The 21,785-nt window shown below is 38.6% G+C and overlaps 1 long non-coding RNA gene and 1 pseudogene across 1 annotated transcript; one reads left to right on the forward strand and one right to left on the reverse strand.

Annotated features, from left to right (window-relative positions):
- Positions 1–1,674: 1,674 nt before the first annotated feature.
- On the forward strand, positions 1,675–5,628 carry LOC120440960. Its single transcript, XR_005613668.1, has 2 exons — positions 1,675–1,773; positions 4,426–5,628. It is a non-coding gene; the product is annotated as an uncharacterized LOC120440960 (long non-coding RNA).
- A 337-nt stretch (positions 5,629–5,965) lies between these two features.
- LOC120441072 lies at positions 5,966–10,416 on the reverse strand (annotated as a pseudogene).
- Positions 10,417–21,785: the final 11,369 nt, after the last annotated feature.

Genomic DNA, 21,785 nt, shown 5'->3' on the forward strand with positions numbered 1-21,785 from the left:
CCTCCACATTTTCACCTTCAAACTAGTTTATGGTGTGTTTTACATCTTTTTCTCAGAGTTTTGGGAGTAAAAAATGCAATTCTCTGAGTATTTTTAATGTGCATCAGCTCTGATCAAGGTTATTAAGTAAACTGGAACTGAACTAAAAACTAAAGCTAGGTGTAGAAAAAATGAGTTCACTGAAATCAAAAGTTAAAACTGCCTTGTGTGTGTTGGTAGTACTTAATAAATCAAATGAATGTTATATTCCTCACCCTTTCATAGACTTTCATATATTCACTGAGTTAATTAAGACAAAGGAAACAAGCAGTTCGGTGCTCAGAGAGTCTGACTGCTCTCACACATCATGTAATGGTCGATGTTGTTAATGTGGTTAATGTGGAGAAACTACAACTTCCTGTAGATGGACTACAAACAGATCATCCCACAGACTTCGGCACATCAGTTCTTCCTGCAGGATGGATAAAAATATCTCTTCATTACTGGGGCTGAAGTTTCAAAGTAAAAAATGAATAAACAGCCTCTAAAGTAAAAATGAAATGTTTGTCTGAGTGAGATCAGCTTCTCATCTTCCCTCTTCCTGCTGCAGAGATGTTCCAGTGTAACTCCTCCTTTATTCAGGCTTCCTGTGACTGAAGTCACGTTCACTAATGATCATCCTGAACGCTGCAACACAGCAACAGACAGAACTGATGCAAACTGAACTATGGAGAAACTCAAACTCACCGCGATCATTTTAATAAAGCTCAGAATCTTTATTGAGAGAGGTGTATGTTTCTGTCATAAGCCTTTGTTCAGTGTAATGTTTTACCCTAAATATGCTATAATTAAACATTAATATTTGGGCTGTGGGCTGTACTACACTATGGTTGTTGTGTTATGTTGTGCTATGTTTGTGCTGCCAGCTGATCGTCTTTTCTTGGCTTTTCTCGCTGTCTGTAGGATGTTCTTTGATTTTCACTTGTCAAAAAGAACTAAACATTGAAAAATGAATCTAATACTATATAATAACATACTGTGTATTATTATTATCTGGCTGATGTTTCTCTGATAGGCAGATACACTTTATTTTACAGCTTGTCATTTTGATGTGCTGGCATGTGGAAAAAAAAGATTTCCTGTATGTGTCCTTATAGTGGCAGAGTTGAATCACTCTGTTAGAGGTGGAGCTCAGCTGTCTGTCCAGTAAGTGGTGCAGACGGTGTTCAGGATTATATGTGACCAATAACAGTTTGTTCAGTGACATCGTCTCAGACCACAGCTTCGAGTGTCCAGTTCACAGCCAATCGCAGAGCCAGTTTCTTCAGCCTGTTGGTCTGTGATGTTGCTCCCCCAGCCGACCATGTCAGTCACTCTTAAACTGACTGACTGAAAGTCTCAATCTCAGTGAATATTTCACTGCACACACTGAAGCATCTCAGCTTATGTTGTCTTACTGCTAATCTGAGGTGGTATTTAAATAAGGCCAACTAAAACCAGATGATTTATTTTCTCTTACTTGAGGATAAATTATATTCTCACGTATGAAACCTTGGAACTGATGGAGGTTGTACTCTCTTTATCTTAACTGACTGAAACTGTTGCTGACGTGGGTCTGACGTTCTGCAGTGACGTTTTGTCTGAATGTTTCATGTTCAGTCTTGTTCACTGACGTGATGTGATTTCTCAGAAAGAGTTCATGCCGGTAGAAGATGAAAACTTCTCGGGTGCTCTGACATCTTGAAGAGTGACTCCTCTGAGATACTCAGACTCATGGCTTCTGCAGAGAAATAGGTGAGAATAAACTCATGATATCAAACTAAGTAGGTAAGAGAGAGAGAGAGGCTGGAAGGACTCACATTGTAGGATTTATGCCTGTTAAAGAAGCAGCACAAACTTAATTTGGAAATTAATGCAAAGCTTTGAACGACTGATTAGTTTTCTGCAGATCTGTGTTTATTCCTGATGTATGAAGCACAGCAGTGAGTGCAGTTTATAACTGAAGGATGAGCATTTGGTGGCGATGCAGTGACCGTGTGAGGGGATGATGGGACTTTGCACATGCTTAGTGTGTTAAATGGGGATTTTTACATCCAGATCTGTTCACCTCTGTAGATATGAAAAGTTGGACCAACAGTAATCTGGGATTTGATATTTCTTATTTGCTAATTTGATCAATTATTGCTTCTAATTTGTATTAACCTAAGGTAAATTTCAAATGTAAAGATGTTTTAAACATCGTTCTAGTTTCTTCTCTGCTGCTTTTGGCGTGGACACTTTGTGATCACATACTTGTAATGGTTATATCTCCACTCCACCATTTTTGCACATGAACTAATGTCAGCTGATTGTAGACGAATGTGCAGGAAAACAAGCCATTTATTTATTTTTTTGTTGTTGTTGTGCAGATAACTGAAGGCCATTTGTAATGCAAATAATGGTATAATTGTGATTATAATGCAATCAGTGAGTTTAATAGAAAAAATGTAATGTGATTACAGTAACTTTACACTCAGCAAAAATCAGTAAACACAGAGTTTCTTCATGTTCTGCATCTCTGCACCTGAACTATGTGTGTGTGCTTTTTGCCAACTACACCAAAGTCTTACATTCAGGACACGTTCAGACAAGAATCACTGCTGTGTGAAAACAAGTTTTCATATCTGTGCATTTAACTTTTCAAAACTGGAGGTATTGCCTTTGTTTTGGAGTCAAAGATAATGATATGACAGTAATTTGTATTTTATTTGTTGTATATGTTATATTAGAAATATGTTGATTGTTGTTACTGCAGGTTATATCAGTAAAATATAAATATTAACTGATAACTTATGAGTTGAAGGGCTGGGATAAAATCATTGTGCACTTCTTCCCACTCCTGAATCACAACAGGTGAAATGATACTGAAATGTTTTTGTTTTATTTGAAAAAGCATTTTCTTTTCCTTTCTTTGCTAAATGAACTTCTGTATATTGTTTACATGATCAAAATAAATAATTTTAAATTTTTAAATAATAATTTCACTTTGGACTGAGTATATACACGGTTGCTGTCAGGGTTTGTAAGCTAAAGGACCCACATGCAGGACACAAAGACAGACGATGTACAATAAAGGCCAGCTGTTTATCAGCTGTTTACAGAATCCCCCAAAGTACCAGCTGAATTTGAGCTCAGGAGCTTTTCTGCTTAAATAATATGTTTTTTTTTTCATATATATTTTCATCTCAGACGGTAAAATTGTATGTATTTTAATTGTATTTTATTCTATGTTAGTCTAGTGCATTTAATACATTCTATCACTGCAATACTTTCTGATATCTACTGGACTAAGCTTAAAAATACATCATTGTTATTTCAGATTTATGCACCATGTAGTTTAAATCATCTTAACAACACAGCTGAGCTGATCAAATTGTCAAATGTCACATCAAGGTTCATTGAAATCAGATCACAGGAAGAGGCCAGTGGTGCTGCCATACTCACCTAACAGGTTTGGTTGCTCAACTAAAATAACTGATCCTAAGATGAATTTACTTGTTTTCACTTCTAGAGACAGGTTCTCACCTGGTGTTGGCGCTATATTGAGCTTTGTGAAGGATAATTCAGCATATCAGACTTCATCATAGCACCAATTAAGAACTTCACTCTCAAACTGCATATCTAGTTATTGCAGTGTCTTAATGTTGGAATATAATATACCTTGAATTGGAGCATTATAAATAAAACATAATTGAACTGGAAAAAATATCTAAAGTGATGAAACTGAAAGCTGAAGTTCAGCCATCACCAGCGTATATTTAATCCAGGTTTATTTTTCTAAAACTGCACAACAAAAAAGAAAGAAAAAAACTTTCCTAATAAATATGAAGCAATAACTTTCAGTAAAATTCAACCGAAATATATAAAATCATCAATAAGGGAAGTCTGCTTGGTATAAACTGACATTACAGTAACTTTCATTTGACCAGTAAATATAGCATTAAAAGCCCCCTGCAGCTTCAGAGGACAAAAAGCCTTCATTTACTATCTAGGCCTTTATCGTGAAACACTTCCAGGAACATAATGTGAATAAATGTAATCCATGAGGTCGAATACAGGTTATCTCTGGGTGACAGCATTTACTTATTTTACCAGAGAAGAAGAGAAAGAGACAACCTTCACACAGAGGAAGATGAATATTAGAAAAAACCCCCAACAACTCTAAATAACAGAAATATCTTGAAACTGTGGAGGTTAATGAATTTGAAGGTTCATTAACCTGTACTAATGATGAAGGTCTTTCATCAGGAGTGACACACAGTCTCACACTGGAACTGTTTTCACTGCTTTCACTCATCACACAGATTTTAATTTGTAGACTACAGTTTGGTCTCTTCCAGTCCGAGATGTGTTTGATTCACCTACAGTCACCCTGTAAAAACAACATGTTTCTGCTTGTGTCCGCAGAGTCTAACTGACCAGAGTTTGATTCACAATCCAAAGCAAAAGGTCAGAGGTCAAGCTGCTCATCAGACTGTCTAGAGGATAACTAGTCAACAAGTTTTTAGTTTGAAGGAAACTTCACAAAATGTCCTTGGCTCCCAAAAAAAGAGGAAGCAAAGACCTGCCTCCTAGTTTGTTGGACTTCATGAGCAAACGTATTAACGATGCATCTTCCATCCAGCAGTTTGACAGCAGAAATCAAACACTGAGAGAAAGTGTAAGAATATTTCTGAGGATTTCTAAAGATGTAAAAGAAATACAGAAGGCCACAGATGTACAAAGGACAGCAGGAGGACTGGGGGAGCAGGAGGCCGTTCATTCACTGGAGGACTGACTTCAGCTTTTGGATTTTAGCTGCTGTTGCAGGTGGAAGTGCTGTTGTGTAGGAGTTCTAACTACATATTTATAAGTGCTGAATGTGACCAATCAGCTACTAGCTCTCATTGCTGGACTCTTCAGAGTCACTCCTGAAGAGGATAAAAAGGTATGATGTTGCCATCTAAGTCAGCTGAACAGAGTCAAATGAGATAAAGAACAAACTCAGAAATTTTTCCTACAATTAAAGAGAATGAAAATAAAACCCCCTTCCTGCTCTTCCACCCTGTGAGCCTGTACTGTTCACACTGACTAACAAATGAAGTGTGTGAATAAAGGATCATCAGACTGTGACCTGGACTGTATGAAGGACAATATGAATGGACTGTATGAAGTGTTCCCTTGAAGTCATTTAAAAAGCAAACAGAGGATAGTCACACTCTGTAGAAATATATTATGAACTAGAGTGGAAACTTTACAGCGACAATGGAAATTTGGAGAAATATGACTGGAAAATAAACCAGGGGAACTCTAATCACACCTCAGTCACAGGAGACATCCGACTGGCCTGAGGACTGCCACTGTTTCCCTTGTACAGCTTCTTGATTCCTCAGAAGGAACATTTCAGAGCACCACATAAAGATATTCAATAATCTGACTCAAAGAGACTGAAAAGTGTTTTCTTATTGGTTGTAATAGGTGTGTTCCACCACAGGGTGGAGCTGTGCATAGTATTTCCACTGTTTTCCTTAAAGTTTCTGTTCCATGTGGTATCATCTCTAGTGATTACCTGTTTCTGTTCATGTTCCTTTTATCTGCCTTAATAAATGGCACGCCCTTGGTTAGAGTACAGCTTTGTCTCCTGTGGTCTGTGTTTGGCTTGTATTACAAAGAAACCCACAATCTGCAGCTACAGATTGTGACAAAAACAGAGAATAATTTAAGTTCTGGGATTTTATTTAATCTGATTAAACATATTTATAGGTGAAATAAATCTTTTAGATCCTTAAAGCTGGATATAGATGTGTTTTAAATGTTGTAAAAGTGTTTTATTCTAAGGTTTATTATGTCTTAGTTAAAGTTAATAGTTTATTATTAAATTACATAAATTACTGAAATCTGCAAAGTTCAGCTACATGCTTAGCTTTTGGCTTTCAGAGATAGACCTAAAAGACTGTAAAGCATTAAATTTAGGGTTTGTTGTTTTTTTTATTGAGGAGTCAGAACAGAATATAGAGAAATTGTACAAATCAATTCCAACGTGAAAGGATCCAAATGTTTCCACTCGGTCTGAGTCATCAGAAATATTTCAAGCAGTCATTGAGAGCATGAACACACATGAAGAATCCAAGGTATCAATCAGATGAAAGAAGATCAGATTTCAGGACTGGACTTATCTCTTTTTCCCATATGCTGTTAGTTTGTCAAAATGTTTGGCCCTGATTTGTTTGCTTCAGCCACTCTCTTCTTCATCTCCCCCAGTTTAACGACTTTCTCTGAGTCTCCTTCACCCTCCTCCTCCTTAATCTTCTCAATCAGGAAGTCCAAGTGGTCAAGAGTGGACGCTGAATCAGTTTTCAGAGCGATCTGCTCCAGTCTGACAAGATGCTGGTAGGACTCATCCAGTAACTGTGACTTCTCTGCTGTCAGTTTGTTCATTTCTCTTCAAGACTTTCAAAAAGGCTTTGCTTGTTCTGACCTTTAGTTTTATTCATTTCATATTTGTTTTTCATGTCTTCATTGGTCTTCTTAACATACCTTTTCTTGGTCACATAGATCCACTTTTTTTTCACATGAGCTGATACTGGACACTTCCTGGTACATGCAGTGCAGCGGTCATTTTTCATGACCTCACAGCTTCCAGCAGACCAGGCCACTGTGCATCCAGGATGGTGACAGTTCTCCTCACAGACTGTACAGCAGACAGCTCCTTCATAAAAAAACCTAAGCCCCACCACCCACCATTAATGGATTTTTGTCTTTGTAGTACTCTGGAACTTCTACAGTAAACTTTTCATTATTCTCCATCTCCTTTCTATGTAGTTTCAGAGCTTCTTTTGTCTCTGTGATTTCTTTCTGTTTTTCCTCCGTGAACTTGATTCTCTCCTGCAGGTTTTGGATGCATGCTTTCAGTCTGATTTGTGAATTCAACACTTCGACCGTTGTCTTCAGTTTCTGAGGAGGAGTTTTTTCCAGGAAGACTTTGAATTGATTCATTCCCTCTCTGTCACCCTCCATGCTGTGTCCAAACCAAACTCATTTTCCTCTGTTATTGCTGTGTTCAGGCAGTTATTAAACAGGAAGTGAGCAGGCTGGTTCTTCTCATTTATGGCACATTTAATGTTTGCTGCTTGAAGAGCCTCAAGAACATTTTTAGCTGGCATTCCATCTGAGTGTGTGATCAGAGCTACGATGTTTTTCTCCACATCTTTTCCAAAGAGAGACATCACTGAATCAAAGATGTACTTCTGTCGGTCACTCACTCGATTCAAAGCTGCCTTCATCACCAGACCCACTGCATGAACTTCATGAACTCCATCCTCTGCTCGAAATAATTCAAACAACCTTTTAATGACGATGTCATCTTTTTCAGTCCTCTGGTGTCTCCATATCCAGGAGTATCGATGATGGTCAGAGAGTAGGGCAGAGTTTCATCTTCAAAACCAAAGATCTCGTACACGATCACATCTGATGTCTGACTTTCTGCCTGACTTCTCTTCTCATCCTCTACGATCTGAAACCAGACTTTATCGTCACACTTCACTCCCATGGTGTAATTGACCATAGAGTTGATCAGAGTAGATTTTCCTGCTCCTGTTTCACCCACAAGTAAGATGTTTTTATTTGCCTTGTTCATGTTTTTTTCACCGACAGTCTTTCTAGTCAGAGAACCGATCTTGGTTTCCTTTGGTCTCAGCTGGTAGACAGCAGGAGGTCCTGAACGGATCTGAACACTTTTGGAGATGATGTCTTTGTATTTGGGGGAGATGTTACTGATCCTAAAAGCAAAAGTAAAACATTACTTATTTCACGTTTACACTTTTAATAGATAATATCAGTAACATTTCTATCTGCATTCAGAGTCCAAGATTATGGAGATTCCATTTTGAGTCTTTGTTTACCACTAAAGTTTAAAACTTAGTATTATATCTTTTAATGGTTCATAGAGGTTGTTCTAATCCCTAAAATTAACAGATACCTGGAGTATTTTTTTCCTGGCTTCTAAAGTAAAAACGAACTATTTTACCAAGAATGAGGATCTATAAGAGGAGATCTATAAGAGCAGGTGTGGCTGTTGATTGTACTTAACTACAAGGCTGCGAGTGTGTTGCATCAACAAAGGTTAGTGTAATCAACATCTGGATGTAGGCAGTTAGAGTTAAATTAGTTTCTGAATCACTTCCAATGGTAATACTCTTTGTTTGTAACTAGAATCTAACAACTCCTGATGAGTGTCTCTGCCAGGGTTCTTCTGAAAACACAATGATCAAGTTGTTCTGTACGTTGACCCAACTGCTCTGCTGATTTTATATCAGGACTTATCTCACCTACTCCTGCTTGTATCCAGTATAAGAAACAGTCAGAACTAAAACAAGGCTTTTATGATTTCATTGATTTACATTAATGTACTAAGATCATGTTCAATGGACTAAATAATCTCTTTACAAAATGTGTTCAGAGTTTCTTTGAAATTAAAGTTACAGCATGAACTTAAACAAAAAGGTTTTTAAAACAGGAGAATAAATAGTAATAAAGATTTATATTATTAAATGTGACGTGGAATAAAGAATATGTTGTTTACTACATAAATAAATTGTAATTTAAAAGTAAGGAAATACATATAAAACTGAAAGCATATCATTAAATATTTGTTTATTTATTTATCCTTAATCACAGTTTTTCGTTTGTTTGCGGTAAAATCTACGCATGAATATCAAAAGAAGAAACAAACCTTAATGAACCTCAGTCAGAAATATGACTCAGGGATGGACCAAAGTTAATAAAATGCAGGAGTGGAAAGAAGTGGAAGTGGAGAATAAAGTCGGCCAGCAGCCTGAGCCTCAGACTGAGGGGAGTGTTTTCTGTTTGCTGATGATTTCTTTAGTCAGTGTATTTCACCTGCCAGAGCCACTGCACAGGAGTGATTATGGTCCTAATTAAAAACAGTGTAACACAGTTTTTACTTCTCTCTGAAAACATTGTGACGGTGAATGGGTGCAAGCAATAATATCTATATTATTGCTGGTACTGAAACTCTTCTGGATGAATCCTGCACTCCACCAGAGCTGCAGAGATCTCTGTTGTTCTGACATTAGAGATAAATACACTGCTTAACAGATTTATTAGACCACCAAACAGCATAGGGTTTATGCCACAGCTGCTCTAAATTAAAAGTATTGCTAATTATGTACGAGCTCTTTTATCAAAATGACATTTTTAATGCTAAAATGCATTTGTGTTATTAACTGTTTTACACAGAAGCAGAAAAAATAGTAAAGCATGTTATTATATTTTCATTAAAATGCCAGGTTACAGTTATTTAGTTGCAGATCCCTGGAGAACAGATCCTGAAGACAAAGAAATTACAAAGGGGTGGCTGTAGCTCAGGAGGTAGAGCAGGAAGGTGAACGGGAGGTTGGTGGCTTGATCCCTGGCTTTCTCTAGTCTGCATGCCTAATATTCTTGGGCATGATATTAACCCAAAGTTGCTCTCCGATGCATCCATCTGCTCTGTTTGTGAATTGTAATAAGCACTTAAAAGCATAGAGGACAGTCCTGGTGTGAATGGGTGAATATGGCATTATGTATAGAGCACTTTGAATAGTGGAGAGTAGAAAACTTTCATTTTAGTGGTTGAATGTTACGCTTGATTAATTTCTGAAATGATAAATTTGTTTGAAATTCCTGTTCAAAATAGTAAAATGCTGAGAACTCACTGAAAAGCAGAGAGTCCACATTAGAACATTTCATGAAGCTGAACGGCCGTTTTGTTTTTATGACAGCTGGTCTAATGAATTTGCAAAGCACTGCATACCATCTACCTCTGAAAATCAGTGGAATTCAAAATTCACTAGAGCATAAAGAAGGGATAGAAACTGTGTGTGTGTATAAGAGAGAGAACACAATCATAAACATGAAGCTGGAGTTTTATCTTAACTGTTCGGTGTCATACTTACGTTGCCATGTTGATGAATGAGATCTACTCAGTCAGGTCAGAGTCGGCTCTCTAGTTTACAAAAACAGATATATATAATTTTTTCTGCTTCTGTGTAAAACAGTTAATAACACAAAGAAGAATGTGCATGTGACGAATAAAGAATCTTGAATATATTAACTGAAGTATGCAGATTTTTAAATAGGTTAAAACATTCGTGAGATTTTAATGGCATGAATCTGCATACCTGCTGCCTCATTGGTAAATCTGCCCTGTCACATTCATTCAGATGATTGGAATTAAAGTAGGAGAATAAATGAAATTAGGCTTTTCTTGTCTTTTTCAATTAAATAATCTCTCTCTTTAATTCATCATTAATTTAATCTCCTGAGACTAACATTTGAAAAGATCTTACCTGTGCTGTTAGTGTCTTCTCAGGAAGCAGAAAGAGTAGAGGACTGAGAATTCAACCTGTTTATATGCTTAGAGCCATCATATTGAAAATGAAAGTGAGCCTAGAAATGTTGTTACACCTAACTAACAGTTGCACAGTTATTGTATTAGAAGTGAAAGAACAGTGGGGAACCCCCACCCACCAAACGTGAACACACACCTAAAAATGTTGTTTTACTAAACTAACAGTTGCACTTTGCAGACAGACGGTTATTTTTCTTTTGCATGTTCATTATTGTAAATGTTGTCTAATGTTCAGTTTCTTTGCCTTAAGTCAGAGGAACAGGGTCTGATGAAAATGATAAGTGAACTCAATTACACTTTTAAAAAGCCATTTGAGTCTAACAGTCACTTAGATGAATTGCTGAGGCAACTGTATTAAACATCTGTGTGAATAGCAACAAATATTATGGTGTTTTATGTTTTCCAGTTAGGTTGCACAGGGCTGTGGTTTAGATCCTCAGTGGATGAGAGTTAATACAGCTGCCACTGCTCCTCGTCTATCTCCTGATCAGTTAGTTCCCTTGATATCTTTCCTCTATTAGATTTAACAGGAAATCAGATTATAGACAGTGGAGGGATTTTTCACTGTGAAGGCTGCTGGTTGTTTCTGGATTGGTGACTCGTTAGTGAGAGGTGGTGCTGCAGGAAGTTCTCTGATCCTGGCTTACAGTAAAAGTATTGAGCCCACTCTGTAGCAGTCCTCCATAGCAGGTCAAAGTGATGCTCTCAAATGTTCCTTTTGTGAGTTCTGCAAGAGGAAGGTGGACTTGAAGCAGTGAAAGTCATCAGAGCTGTCTCGCTTGGTGCTTGTACATGGTGTGGGCTTTCACTGCAGTGTCATACTACTTCCTTTTCCTCTTACAACACACAGTGGTGTTTTGTGGAGCTTATCTGTTTAATTAAAAACCTATAGAGAACCACTCATTTCATAGTGTAAACTTTACATGGTTTATCGAACACACAGTCTTTGCTGAATCACCTGCTAATTTTATTCACAGTGTTCATTTACTGTTTCTTCAGGGATTTGCTAGCTTAGCTTGTAGCCAAGTGACTACCAGCATGGCTTCTCCTCGTGTAAGTGAAGTGGGGAGACTGGTTGACCTCGGATGACCTCTAGAAACTTTTATTAATATTTTTAAAATGATAACGGCACAGATGAAAATTTTTGCAAATGTTTGACATCAATTTTTTTAAAATTTGGTTAATGTGGGGGGCCTGTTTGACCTTTTGACCTTTACATGTTCATTAATATCTTTAAAACAGAAACAGCACAAATGACAATTTTTGCAGCACAAACCAGCAAATCCACTTTTGTTGGGTATGAAGATTTTTTTGGGGGGGGAGGGCAACTTCACTCACATCGTCTTCCACCTGCCCCTCCTGCGCTTTTTTACTCAGTGTCAAATTTTTCGCTACTGCTTTCTTTAGTAATAACGATATTTGTAATATGTTTGGCCCATTTTTATCTTTGAGGGGAGGCTCAATGACTATCAATTGCATCCTAGGTAATATTGCAGCTTTCCAGGCCCCTGTATTCAGTGTGGACCAAGGTACCTCAGGTAAAGCTAACTCTCTTCTGGCTGATTGTCCTGAACAGCTGGGAAACCAGACTGCCTGGGTGACAGTGAGGAGCAACATACCAGACCACCAAAAACAAATCAAAAAATAATGAACAAATGCTTCAGACATTGAAGAGAGTGTTTTTTTTCCCTGCCCCTGTTAATAAGTGATGAACAGATTGATTTACTCTGCCTTACAAATACCTGGTTAAAGCAGGATGATTGCTAGTTTGAAACTGATAGAATCCACATGGCATTTAATTATTTAATTAAATTATTTAATTAATTATTAGACTTAATGGCTATTGTGGTACCTCCCTGAGGCAGAAGTGTTTCTCTGTGCCACTCTTGAATACCAGCTTTATTCTTTATTTCTTTTGTTTATTGCATTTTCTACAGTGTGCAAATGCCATGTGTTGCAATGATACAACAGACAGGTACTGTTGGACACCACCAACTCACACAATCTTTTGAATTCCTGGCTTTATGCCACCAGACCTACAGTTTTTGGTTCGCTCCCACAACTGCCCTCTGCCTCCCAGTCAGTGCTAACTGACCATCACTACCCAGCCTCTTGCTAGCCAACATACAGTTTCTGGAAAACAAACTGGATGAGCTTCGAGTCAGGATTACAACACAGTGCGCAATAAGAGAGTGCTGAACCCTAATTTTCACCAAGACCTGGCTCTCAGACACAGTCTCAGAATGCAGTGTTCAGCCACAGACTCTTTCCATACATCAAGCAGGCCAGACCTCAACCTCCAATAAGGCTAAATGGGAGGAGTGTGTTTATTAATAACTTGTGGTGTGGAATAATTTTAAGCATTTTTTGTGACATGTGGAGTTTTTACTGCTGAAATGCCATCCACCTTGAAATTCTGAACAAACATCACCTATAAAAATCCTAATGCAAAGGACATGTTAGCTAAATGGAGCAAACCTGTTTGGAGTGGAGGCAGGAAGTCAGAGTTTCTGTTAACTCTGCCATTTCAAGGAAATCATATTGTTCAGTAGTGTTATGGTCCCTCCTCTGCCTCTCCTATTTCTGTTTCACTTTCAACATGACAGCTGCAGGCATATGAAAATGGAGATCTCATTCATCTCTGCCTTCTTGGTATCACTTTATATCACATAGATACTGTTTCAGGTGAAGGTGGCGGTTAAAGGGGTCAGGAATATCAAATAATATTTGTTTCTTTGTAACTGTGTTTGCTCTCCACACCTTTCCCTACACCTCAACATGCAGATGTAATGCACACATAATAACACTGAGCACACCAATAAGAGCTTACAGCAGTTTATTTCACAGCTGCTTGCTCTGCAGACTTTCCCTGAGGGTAATAACTTGTACTTTGATACAGGATGGAACATTAACAATTTGATAAGCCTGATGAATCATAGTTTTTCATATTTTGATTGGAGAGACAGTTACTCTTTGTTTTTATGATTTTCATGGCAGATTTTAGCAATTTCTCAAACTTTGATTACCAAACAAGGCAGCCAACTCATATCTAATCAAACTTTCCAGTGTGATATTTAAAATATTAATTGTATGAAGTGCAATTTTTCCCCATATTTTCTATTTAACAAAGTATTTTATTTTCATTCTATTGTATATAGTATTCTTTCTATTTTGTATAGTATGTTATTCTGTTTATCTTATTCTATTCTATTGTTGTTCTCTAAAATGTTTTTTTACTGCTCTTGTACTTTCTACCAAAAATGTCCCAGGTGTGGGACTAATAAAGGTTTATCTTATCTTAAACAACCTGAACCAGCAAAGAAATTGTAACAAAATTTTCACATTAAAAAAATCAACATGTTCTTTTCTTTTTTAAAAAGATTTATCCATATACATGCCCAGGTACCTAAATAAACTAACCTGTTCCCTGTCCTATGCTCGGTTACCCTTAAGATCAAAAATAATTTCTATAATTTTGTCTCTATTAAAAATTATATGAAATGAGTAAAATAATTAGTAGTAGGTATTATGTACTTTTTCCACCCCTCTGACCACCCCCCATTGGGGGGGCTCTATTGTGTTATAAAGTTTGGAACGAAACCGTAGGAAATGTAGCAGGTCAGGATTATTGTTGGGGGTGATCATGCACTCCTGTCTCAAAAACATCCTATTTGGCACTACGGTGTGGGAAAGTTTCAGGACAGTGTATCAGCCCATCGGCCAGCGGTCTGAAACTCCAGTCCTCGAGGACCGGTGTCCTGCAACTTTTCCATTTGTCCAACACACCTGTATAAAATTATTAGGTCATTAGCAAGAGTATAGAACTTGACTGCATGCTGAAATGGCAACTCTTAACCCTACTCAAGTAAATTTAAGTAAATGTAAGTGTTTGGAAAAATGTACTTCTAAAAGTACTTTTATTGCACCATGTTCATTCACTCATGAGCTGCTGTAACATGATTCAAATGGCTGAATTGCCAACTCAGTATGCAGTCAAGTTCTATAAAGTCTTGCCAATGACCTACTAATTATATTCACGTGGAAAAGTTGAAGGACACCGGCCCTTGAGGACTGGAGTTTGAGACCCCTGCTCTAGGCATATGCAACAAATTCATGTTCTTTCTCTTTGAAGTTCATGTGCTGAGGAGCTGCCATGCTATCCAACGTGGCATCCTATCAGCTTTTCTATAAAGTTCTTTAAATTGTTGACTGTGTCTATAAGGAGAGGAGGGGGCTGAGTCAGACTGATTGAGACTGGTTGGTTTGAAGGTTTTTGATCCATGAGCAGGAGGAAGGAAGGACAGGCCTTTGTATTTAATTGTTTACCTTTGTTTTCTAAAACAGTACCTTTGTTCTAAAGACGAATCACATGCGCACACTGCAGTGGGCTACCAAGGTTATCACGTTTAATGTAGTCAAAAACCAGAAGATCTTACCCGCTGGTTTCAATTAAACTATTCTGCAGATCTTTGGGCCCCAGATGAAAGCAGTGAAATAAGTTTGTTAGAAGCACTCCATGTCTCATAAGGTAGACACCAAAACACCCACCATGGCATATGTAAAAATAGAAAAAAAAGAAAGAAAGAAATAGAAATGTATGATTTTTGAAAGCTGTGTTAAATTCATACATTACTGTTCCCATTGCCCCACATGCATAGATTAACATTATAAATAAGCCACAGCTCTGAGGTCGAATTAAAGAAGGTGTGTGTGTTTTATTTTGTATTTTCCTTTTAGAAGGCAATTTTCTTTAAAGGAAATCCTGCAGGAAGACCTTTAGCTTTGTCTGTGAAACTAAGACCTAAACATCAGATTCACTTTGGTCTCACTTTCCATTATCTGCATTGCTCATGGTTTAACTCTCTGTATTTTCACAAGTTGAGTTTTATGTCTACACGTCAAAGTGTTTTTTATTGCTTGTTTGTAGCATTACGCATGAGTTTCCACCCTTCAAAATAAATGAAAAGAACTTTAATAACACCTCTTTTTCCTTATTTTAATTGTCCCTAAATGATCTGTAGCCCACAGTAACTCTGGAAATGAAAAAAATGGGTCATCAAATGGAAACTTCTCTGTCATGCTAAAAACAAGCAAAGAAAAAAAAAACATTTTAACATCTAGACATAAAATTCATCTTATAAAAATACTGAGTGTTAAACCATGAGCACTGCAGATAATGGAAAGTGTGACCACACTGAATCTGATATTTAGGACAATGGTCTTTTTTTTCTTTTTTTTTTTACAAAGCTACAGGCCTTCCTGCAGGATTTCCTTTAAGGAAATTTGCCATTGTAGAAGGAATGTACACAATAAAACACACACACCTTCTTTAACCCTTTCATGCATAGTGGTTACTACGTTGACAGCTATTCAAAGGCTGTTTTCTTGTATTTGTGTCAGTGTTGGCATACTTGCACATAAACCACTACACTGGACACTGATGTGACACTCCACACCCTGCCATGTTTAAAAAAATGAAAAAAAAGTACATGTTTAAAAAAAAATGACGTTCTAAATCCACATATAAGTTCAACAATCTTTTTCTCATGCCTAAAGATGAATAAAAATACTTAAGAAAAATATACTGATTGAGGCTGTCATAATTCATGCACGAAAGGGTTAAATCGACCTCAGACCTTTATAATGTTATACGGCGCATATGCAGCATGGGAAAAGTAATATACTTATTTAACACAGCTTTCTAAAAATCATACATTTCTATTTCTTTCTTTTTTTTCTATTTTTACATATGCCATGGTGGGTGTTTTGGTGTCTACCTTATGAGACAGGGAGTGCTTCTAACAAACTTATTTCACTGCTTTCATCTGGGGCCCAAAGATCTGCAGAATAGTTTAATTGAAACCAGCGGGTAAGATCTTCTGGTTTTTGACTACATTAAACATGATAACCTTGGTAGCCCACTGCAGTGTGCGCATGTGATTCGTCTTTAGAACAAAGGTACTGTTTTAGAAAACAAAGTTAAACAATTAAATACAAAGGCCTGTCCTTCCTTCCTCCTGCTCATGGATCAAAAACCTTCAAACCAACCAGTCTCAATCAGTCTGACTCAGCCCCCTCCTCTCCTTATAGACACAGTCAACAATTTAAAGAACTTTATAGAAAAGCTGATAGGATGCCACGTTGGATAGCATGGCAGCTCCTCAGCACATGAACTTCTAAGAGAAAAGCCATGAATTTGTTGCATATGCCTAGGGCTGATATACTGTCCTGAAACTTTCCCACACCGTAGTGCCAAATAGGATGTGTTTGAGACAGGAGTGCATGATCACCCCCAACAATCATACTGACCTGCTACATTTCCTACGGCTTCGTTCCAACCCTTATAACACAATAGGGACACACAATAGGGACACACAATTGGGCGTGGCGGAGGGATGGGAAAAGTACATAATACTTACTACTCATTTTTCTACAAGGCAGTAAGTAATGTTGTATTTTTATATTAAACTCAGCAATCAGATTACTGAGTCACAAGTATTACGTTCTTCAATTATCTGCATCATGGGGAAAAATGTCAAATTTCCTGCGCAATAACAATCAGCTGACTTTTATGCAGAGGAATAAGAAAAAGGTAGAATGGAGAGAACATTGTGATGGTACTGGGTCTATGACCCGGTGTGTCTAGGGTTCCGATGTCCTCATTTAGTATTGTATAGATTCCTTGTTCTTCCTGGTTTAATCATTTGTATTACTGAATCTGAGTTTCTTGTTTTTGTTAGTCTGTTCCCTTTTCGTCTCCATGTGTAGCCTGTCTCGCCTCTTTTGTGCATGTAAAGTTCTGACCACAGGATTATTCATCTCTCTCTCAGTCATGTCTCTCGTTCCCTCTGTCTCTCCCCGTCAGTCATCCATGTCACAGTGCCAAGTCTCCATTTCAGTGTGTGTCTCTTGTTTCTTGTTTTGTTTTGACAGTGTGAAGTCTTGTGTTTAATATATTCAGTTTTGCTTCCTCCCTGTCTCACTGTGTCAGATTAGTTCCAGCTGCGTTCCCCTCCTGTTTCACATCCCCTCGTTTTCCTTTGTGTATTTAGTCCTGTTTCTTCCTTTGTCTGTTGCCGCTCATCTCCCTTGTATTTCCAAGTCCCAGATTTTTCACATTCCAGGCTTCATGTTTTCTGGACTTTAGTTTCTATGAACTTGTTTTTTAGTTGCTTCCCAGTTTTTGTTTTTTTAGTTTACAATTAACAAACAACTTACAAATTTTTTATTTGTCACATACAGAGTACAACATATAGTGAACATGTAGTGAAGTGCTTGTGTCTGAGCTACAGACAGGCTGCAGACGTAGCCGCACCATTACAGGGCTTGGTTTTTTAGCATGGGGGGTCTAGCCAGGACCCTTACTAAATTGCGACTCCCACTACAAAGGTGTGTAGTCTTACCACAACACTATCCAGCTGCAGTTTAGTCTTTGTTGCTTTTTTTGTTTGTGTTTTTCTCAGCCATGAATAAAGGCTTCCTTTTAGTTCAGATTCCGTTCTGTCTCTCATGTTTGCATTTGGGTCCTCTCTCTTGCCACTCATGTTTATTGGACAAAGGGCAAGATTTTAGTAGTAAAGCACAAGATGCCCAGGCGAGACACAAACTGTCCACTGCTGCACATATTAAAAATGTGTTAAATTTTCTTTGCTGGCTCAGATTGTTTGGAGTGAGCTCTGTTGTTGTGCATATTTAAATAATGATGCATGAAATCGTCCAAGCATTTAGAGTTTTTGTCACTAGAACCAAGGGGCCAAGCTCAGCTTCTGAAAAGCGACCACACACCATAACAAGAAGGCCTATGACTCAATGACCCACGGCTGGATCCTGGAATGCCTAGACCTATACAAGATCAACAGGACCCTAAGAGCCTTCATCAGAAATTCTATGGGGATGTGGTGTACAACACTAGAGGCCAAACTCAAGCCCATAGCACAAGTTGCCATCAAGTGCGGGATCTATCAAGGAGATGCTCTGTCCCCACTGCTGTTCTGCATAGGCCCTAACCCCCTCAGTGAAATCATTGACAAGACTGTCTATGGATACCAACGAGACATCGATTCACTGATCCACACCACCAGGATATACAGCAATGACATCGGAATGTCATTCGGTCTGGAAAAATATGTAGTCGGATGATAAAAAAAGACAGGGAAGATCAAAACTGAGGGGATCAAACTACCAGAAGGCAACATTGGAGACACAGAGGACAGCTACAAGTACCTGGGGATTCCACAGGCAAATGGGAACCATGGAGAGGCCGATAGGAAAGCTGCAACCACCAAGTACCTGCAGAGGGTCAGGCAAGTCCTGAGGAGTCAGTTGAACGGTAAGAACAAGATCTGGGCTATCAACACCTACACCCTGCCCATGATCAGGTACCCTGCTGGGGTAATAAGCTGGCCAAAGGCGGAGATAGAAGCCACAGACATCAAGACAAGAAAGCTCCTGACCATGCATGGAGGGTTTCACCCCAAGTCCAGCACCCTGAGGCTGTACACTAAGCGGAAGGAAGGGGGCCGGGGACTGGTGAGTGTCAGCACCACAGTCCAGGATGAGACAAGAAACATGCCTCTGGCAGTACTCTTGTTGCAGCATTTGGATCAACTTAAAACTAAAACTAACTGGAAAAATTGTGTATTCTTACTAAATGAAAAAAAATCTAATCATGCCTTTACAGAGCCTGAGAAGACTTGCATGCATCTCTTTTAAATGAAGATTTAATAAAAGTGGTTCTCCTGCAATAAGTTGGACTTGTTCCTGGTGGATGTTGGACTCCACCAGGGCTGCCCTTTGTCACATATTCTGTTCGTAGAGGTGACTATTCTTCTTTGCACTCTCACCTTTCTGTAAAATATTCAATTAAGTTCAGATCTATTTGTATAGCACCAAATCACAAAAACAGTCACCCCAAGGTCCTTTATAGTGTAAGATAAAGAACCTACAATAATACAGAGAAAACAATAATTTCAGTTTTATCTGAATTTAGAATCAGAAAATTAGAGGTTTTTCCTGACTTTATGTCTTGCATCTGGCTTCATGGATAGATGGTGTTGGATAGCAACTGTATAGCAGTTAAAATGTATGCTATGGCCCTGTCTCAATATGCGTACTTGCGTTCTCGTGTACTCGTGATACGTCATCAGTCGGAGACCAAGTACTGTTCCAATTCAAAGTACGCATCAAGCCGAGAACGCGAAAAAGTCCCGGATGTGTTCTCGCTCCGCCTGTTTATCGAGCATGCATCAGTGGTGACTTGTGTGGACTTGGTACAGCTAAATATCCCAGAATGCATTTCGTCCAAAACTCAACAGCGGACTCCCGGCACATCGTTTTCAACCCCCCCGCTCGCGGTCTTCTCACTACTCAGGTTAAAGAAACCCCAGCAGCTGTCTATAGTATTGAGTATCCACTAAAATAAAAATTAAAGCATTCTAACATCTCAACTGCTTGTTTTTATTAAGACGTGCATGTACACTATTTTTATTAATAGAGATTTCGCTACTGAGGTTAAACATGATATATAAGTCACTTAGATCACTTCTAAATCTTAATGTTTGGTTTATTTCAGTGTTTTATTTGTTCCTGAGTAAATCGGTTTGGCTGTGATTAAAGTTAAGGTTCCTAACATATTACTCACAGTGAAATTAAGAGGGGACGGCAGTAAAAACTCCGGACCTGTGACATCATCAAATACGCTGGTGTTCCAATTGTACAAATCGCGAGTCCGTGCTCGCGTTCTCGGCAAGTCCGTACTCCCGTGCGGTCTCGGCGAGTCCGGTCTCGCGGAGAACGCGAGTACGTACTTGCGTACTTAGAATTGAGAAAGGGCCTATGCCTTCTGATGACACTGCCCTAAGCGAAGCATGTATAATGTAAACAGAACTGGCCCTATCACTAAACCCTGTGGAACTCCATAATTAACCTTAGTGTGTAAAGAGGACTCTCAATTTACATGAACTAATTGGAGTCTATTAGATAGACATGATACAAACTGCTGAGGGGAGAACCTTTGATGAGTACAGCAGGTTTAAATCTCTGTAGCAAAATATTATGGTGAGAAGTATCAAACACTGAACATACAAATGGCATTTTTTAAATTATTATTATTTCCTTCTTTTCATACTCGTATTTCCGAAATTGTCAGTAACATCATCTGCTGGAGAGTTCTCCGCACAATTCCCAGATTGCTGGGAAGCATAAGAACAATTTCCAAGGGTGTCGTGTGAAAAGGATAAAGACAAGCAAATTTAACTGTGGCAAATTAGAATACAGTGGCTTGCAAAAGTATTCGCCCCCCTTGAGCTTTTCCACATTTTGTCACATTACAGCCACAAACATGAATCAATTTTATTGTAATTCCACGTGAAAGACCAATACAAAGTGGTGTACACGTGAGAAGTGGAACGAAAATCATACATGATTCCAAACATTTTTTACAAATAAATAACTGAAAAGTGGGGTGTGCGTAATTATTCAGCCCACTGAGTCAATACTTTGTAGAACCACCTTTTGCTGCAATTACAGCTGCCAGTCTTTTAGGGTATGTCTCTACCAGCTTTGCACATCTACAGACTGAAATCCTTGCCCATTCTTCTTTGCAAAACAGCTCCAGCTCAGTCAGATTAGATGGACAGCGTTTGTGAACAGCAGTTTTCAGATCTTGCCACAGATTCTCGATTGGATTTAGAGCTGGACTTTGACTGGGCCATTCTAACACATGGATATGTTTTGTTTTAAACTATTCCATTGTTGCCCTGGCTTTATGTTTAGGGTCGTTGTCCTGCTGGAAGGTGAACCTCTGCCCCAGTCTCAGGTCTTTTGCAGACTCCAAGAGGTTTTCTTCCAAGATTGCCCTGTATTTGGCTCCATCCATCTTCCCATCAACTCTGACCAGCTTCCCTGTCCCTGCTGAAGAGAAGCATCCCCAGAGCATGATGCTGCCACCACCATATTTGACAGTGGGAATGGTGTGTTCAGAGTGATGTGCAGTGTTAGTTTTTGCATTTTGGCCAAAAAGTTCCATTTTGGTCTCATCTGACCGGAGCACCTTCTTCCACATGTTTGCTGTGTCCCCCACATGGCTTGTGGCAAACTCCAAACGGGACTTCTTATGGTTTTCTGTTAACAATGGCTTTCTTCTTGCCACTCTTCCATAAAGGCCAACTTTGTGCAGTGCACGACTAATAGTTGTCCTATAGACAGATTCCCCCACCTGAGCTGTAGGTCTCTGCAGCTCGTCCAGAGTCACCATGGGCCTCTTGGCTGCATTTCTGATCAGCGCTCTCCTTGTTCGGCCTGTGAGTTTAGGTGGACGGCCTTATCTTGGTAGGTTTACAGTTGTGCCATACTCCTTCCATTTCTAAAAGATTGCTTG

Source organism: Oreochromis aureus, linkage group 7 (genome assembly GCF_013358895.1).
Source record: "Oreochromis aureus strain Israel breed Guangdong linkage group 7, ZZ_aureus, whole genome shotgun sequence".
NCBI lineage: Eukaryota > Metazoa > Chordata > Actinopteri > Cichliformes > Cichlidae > Oreochromis > Oreochromis aureus.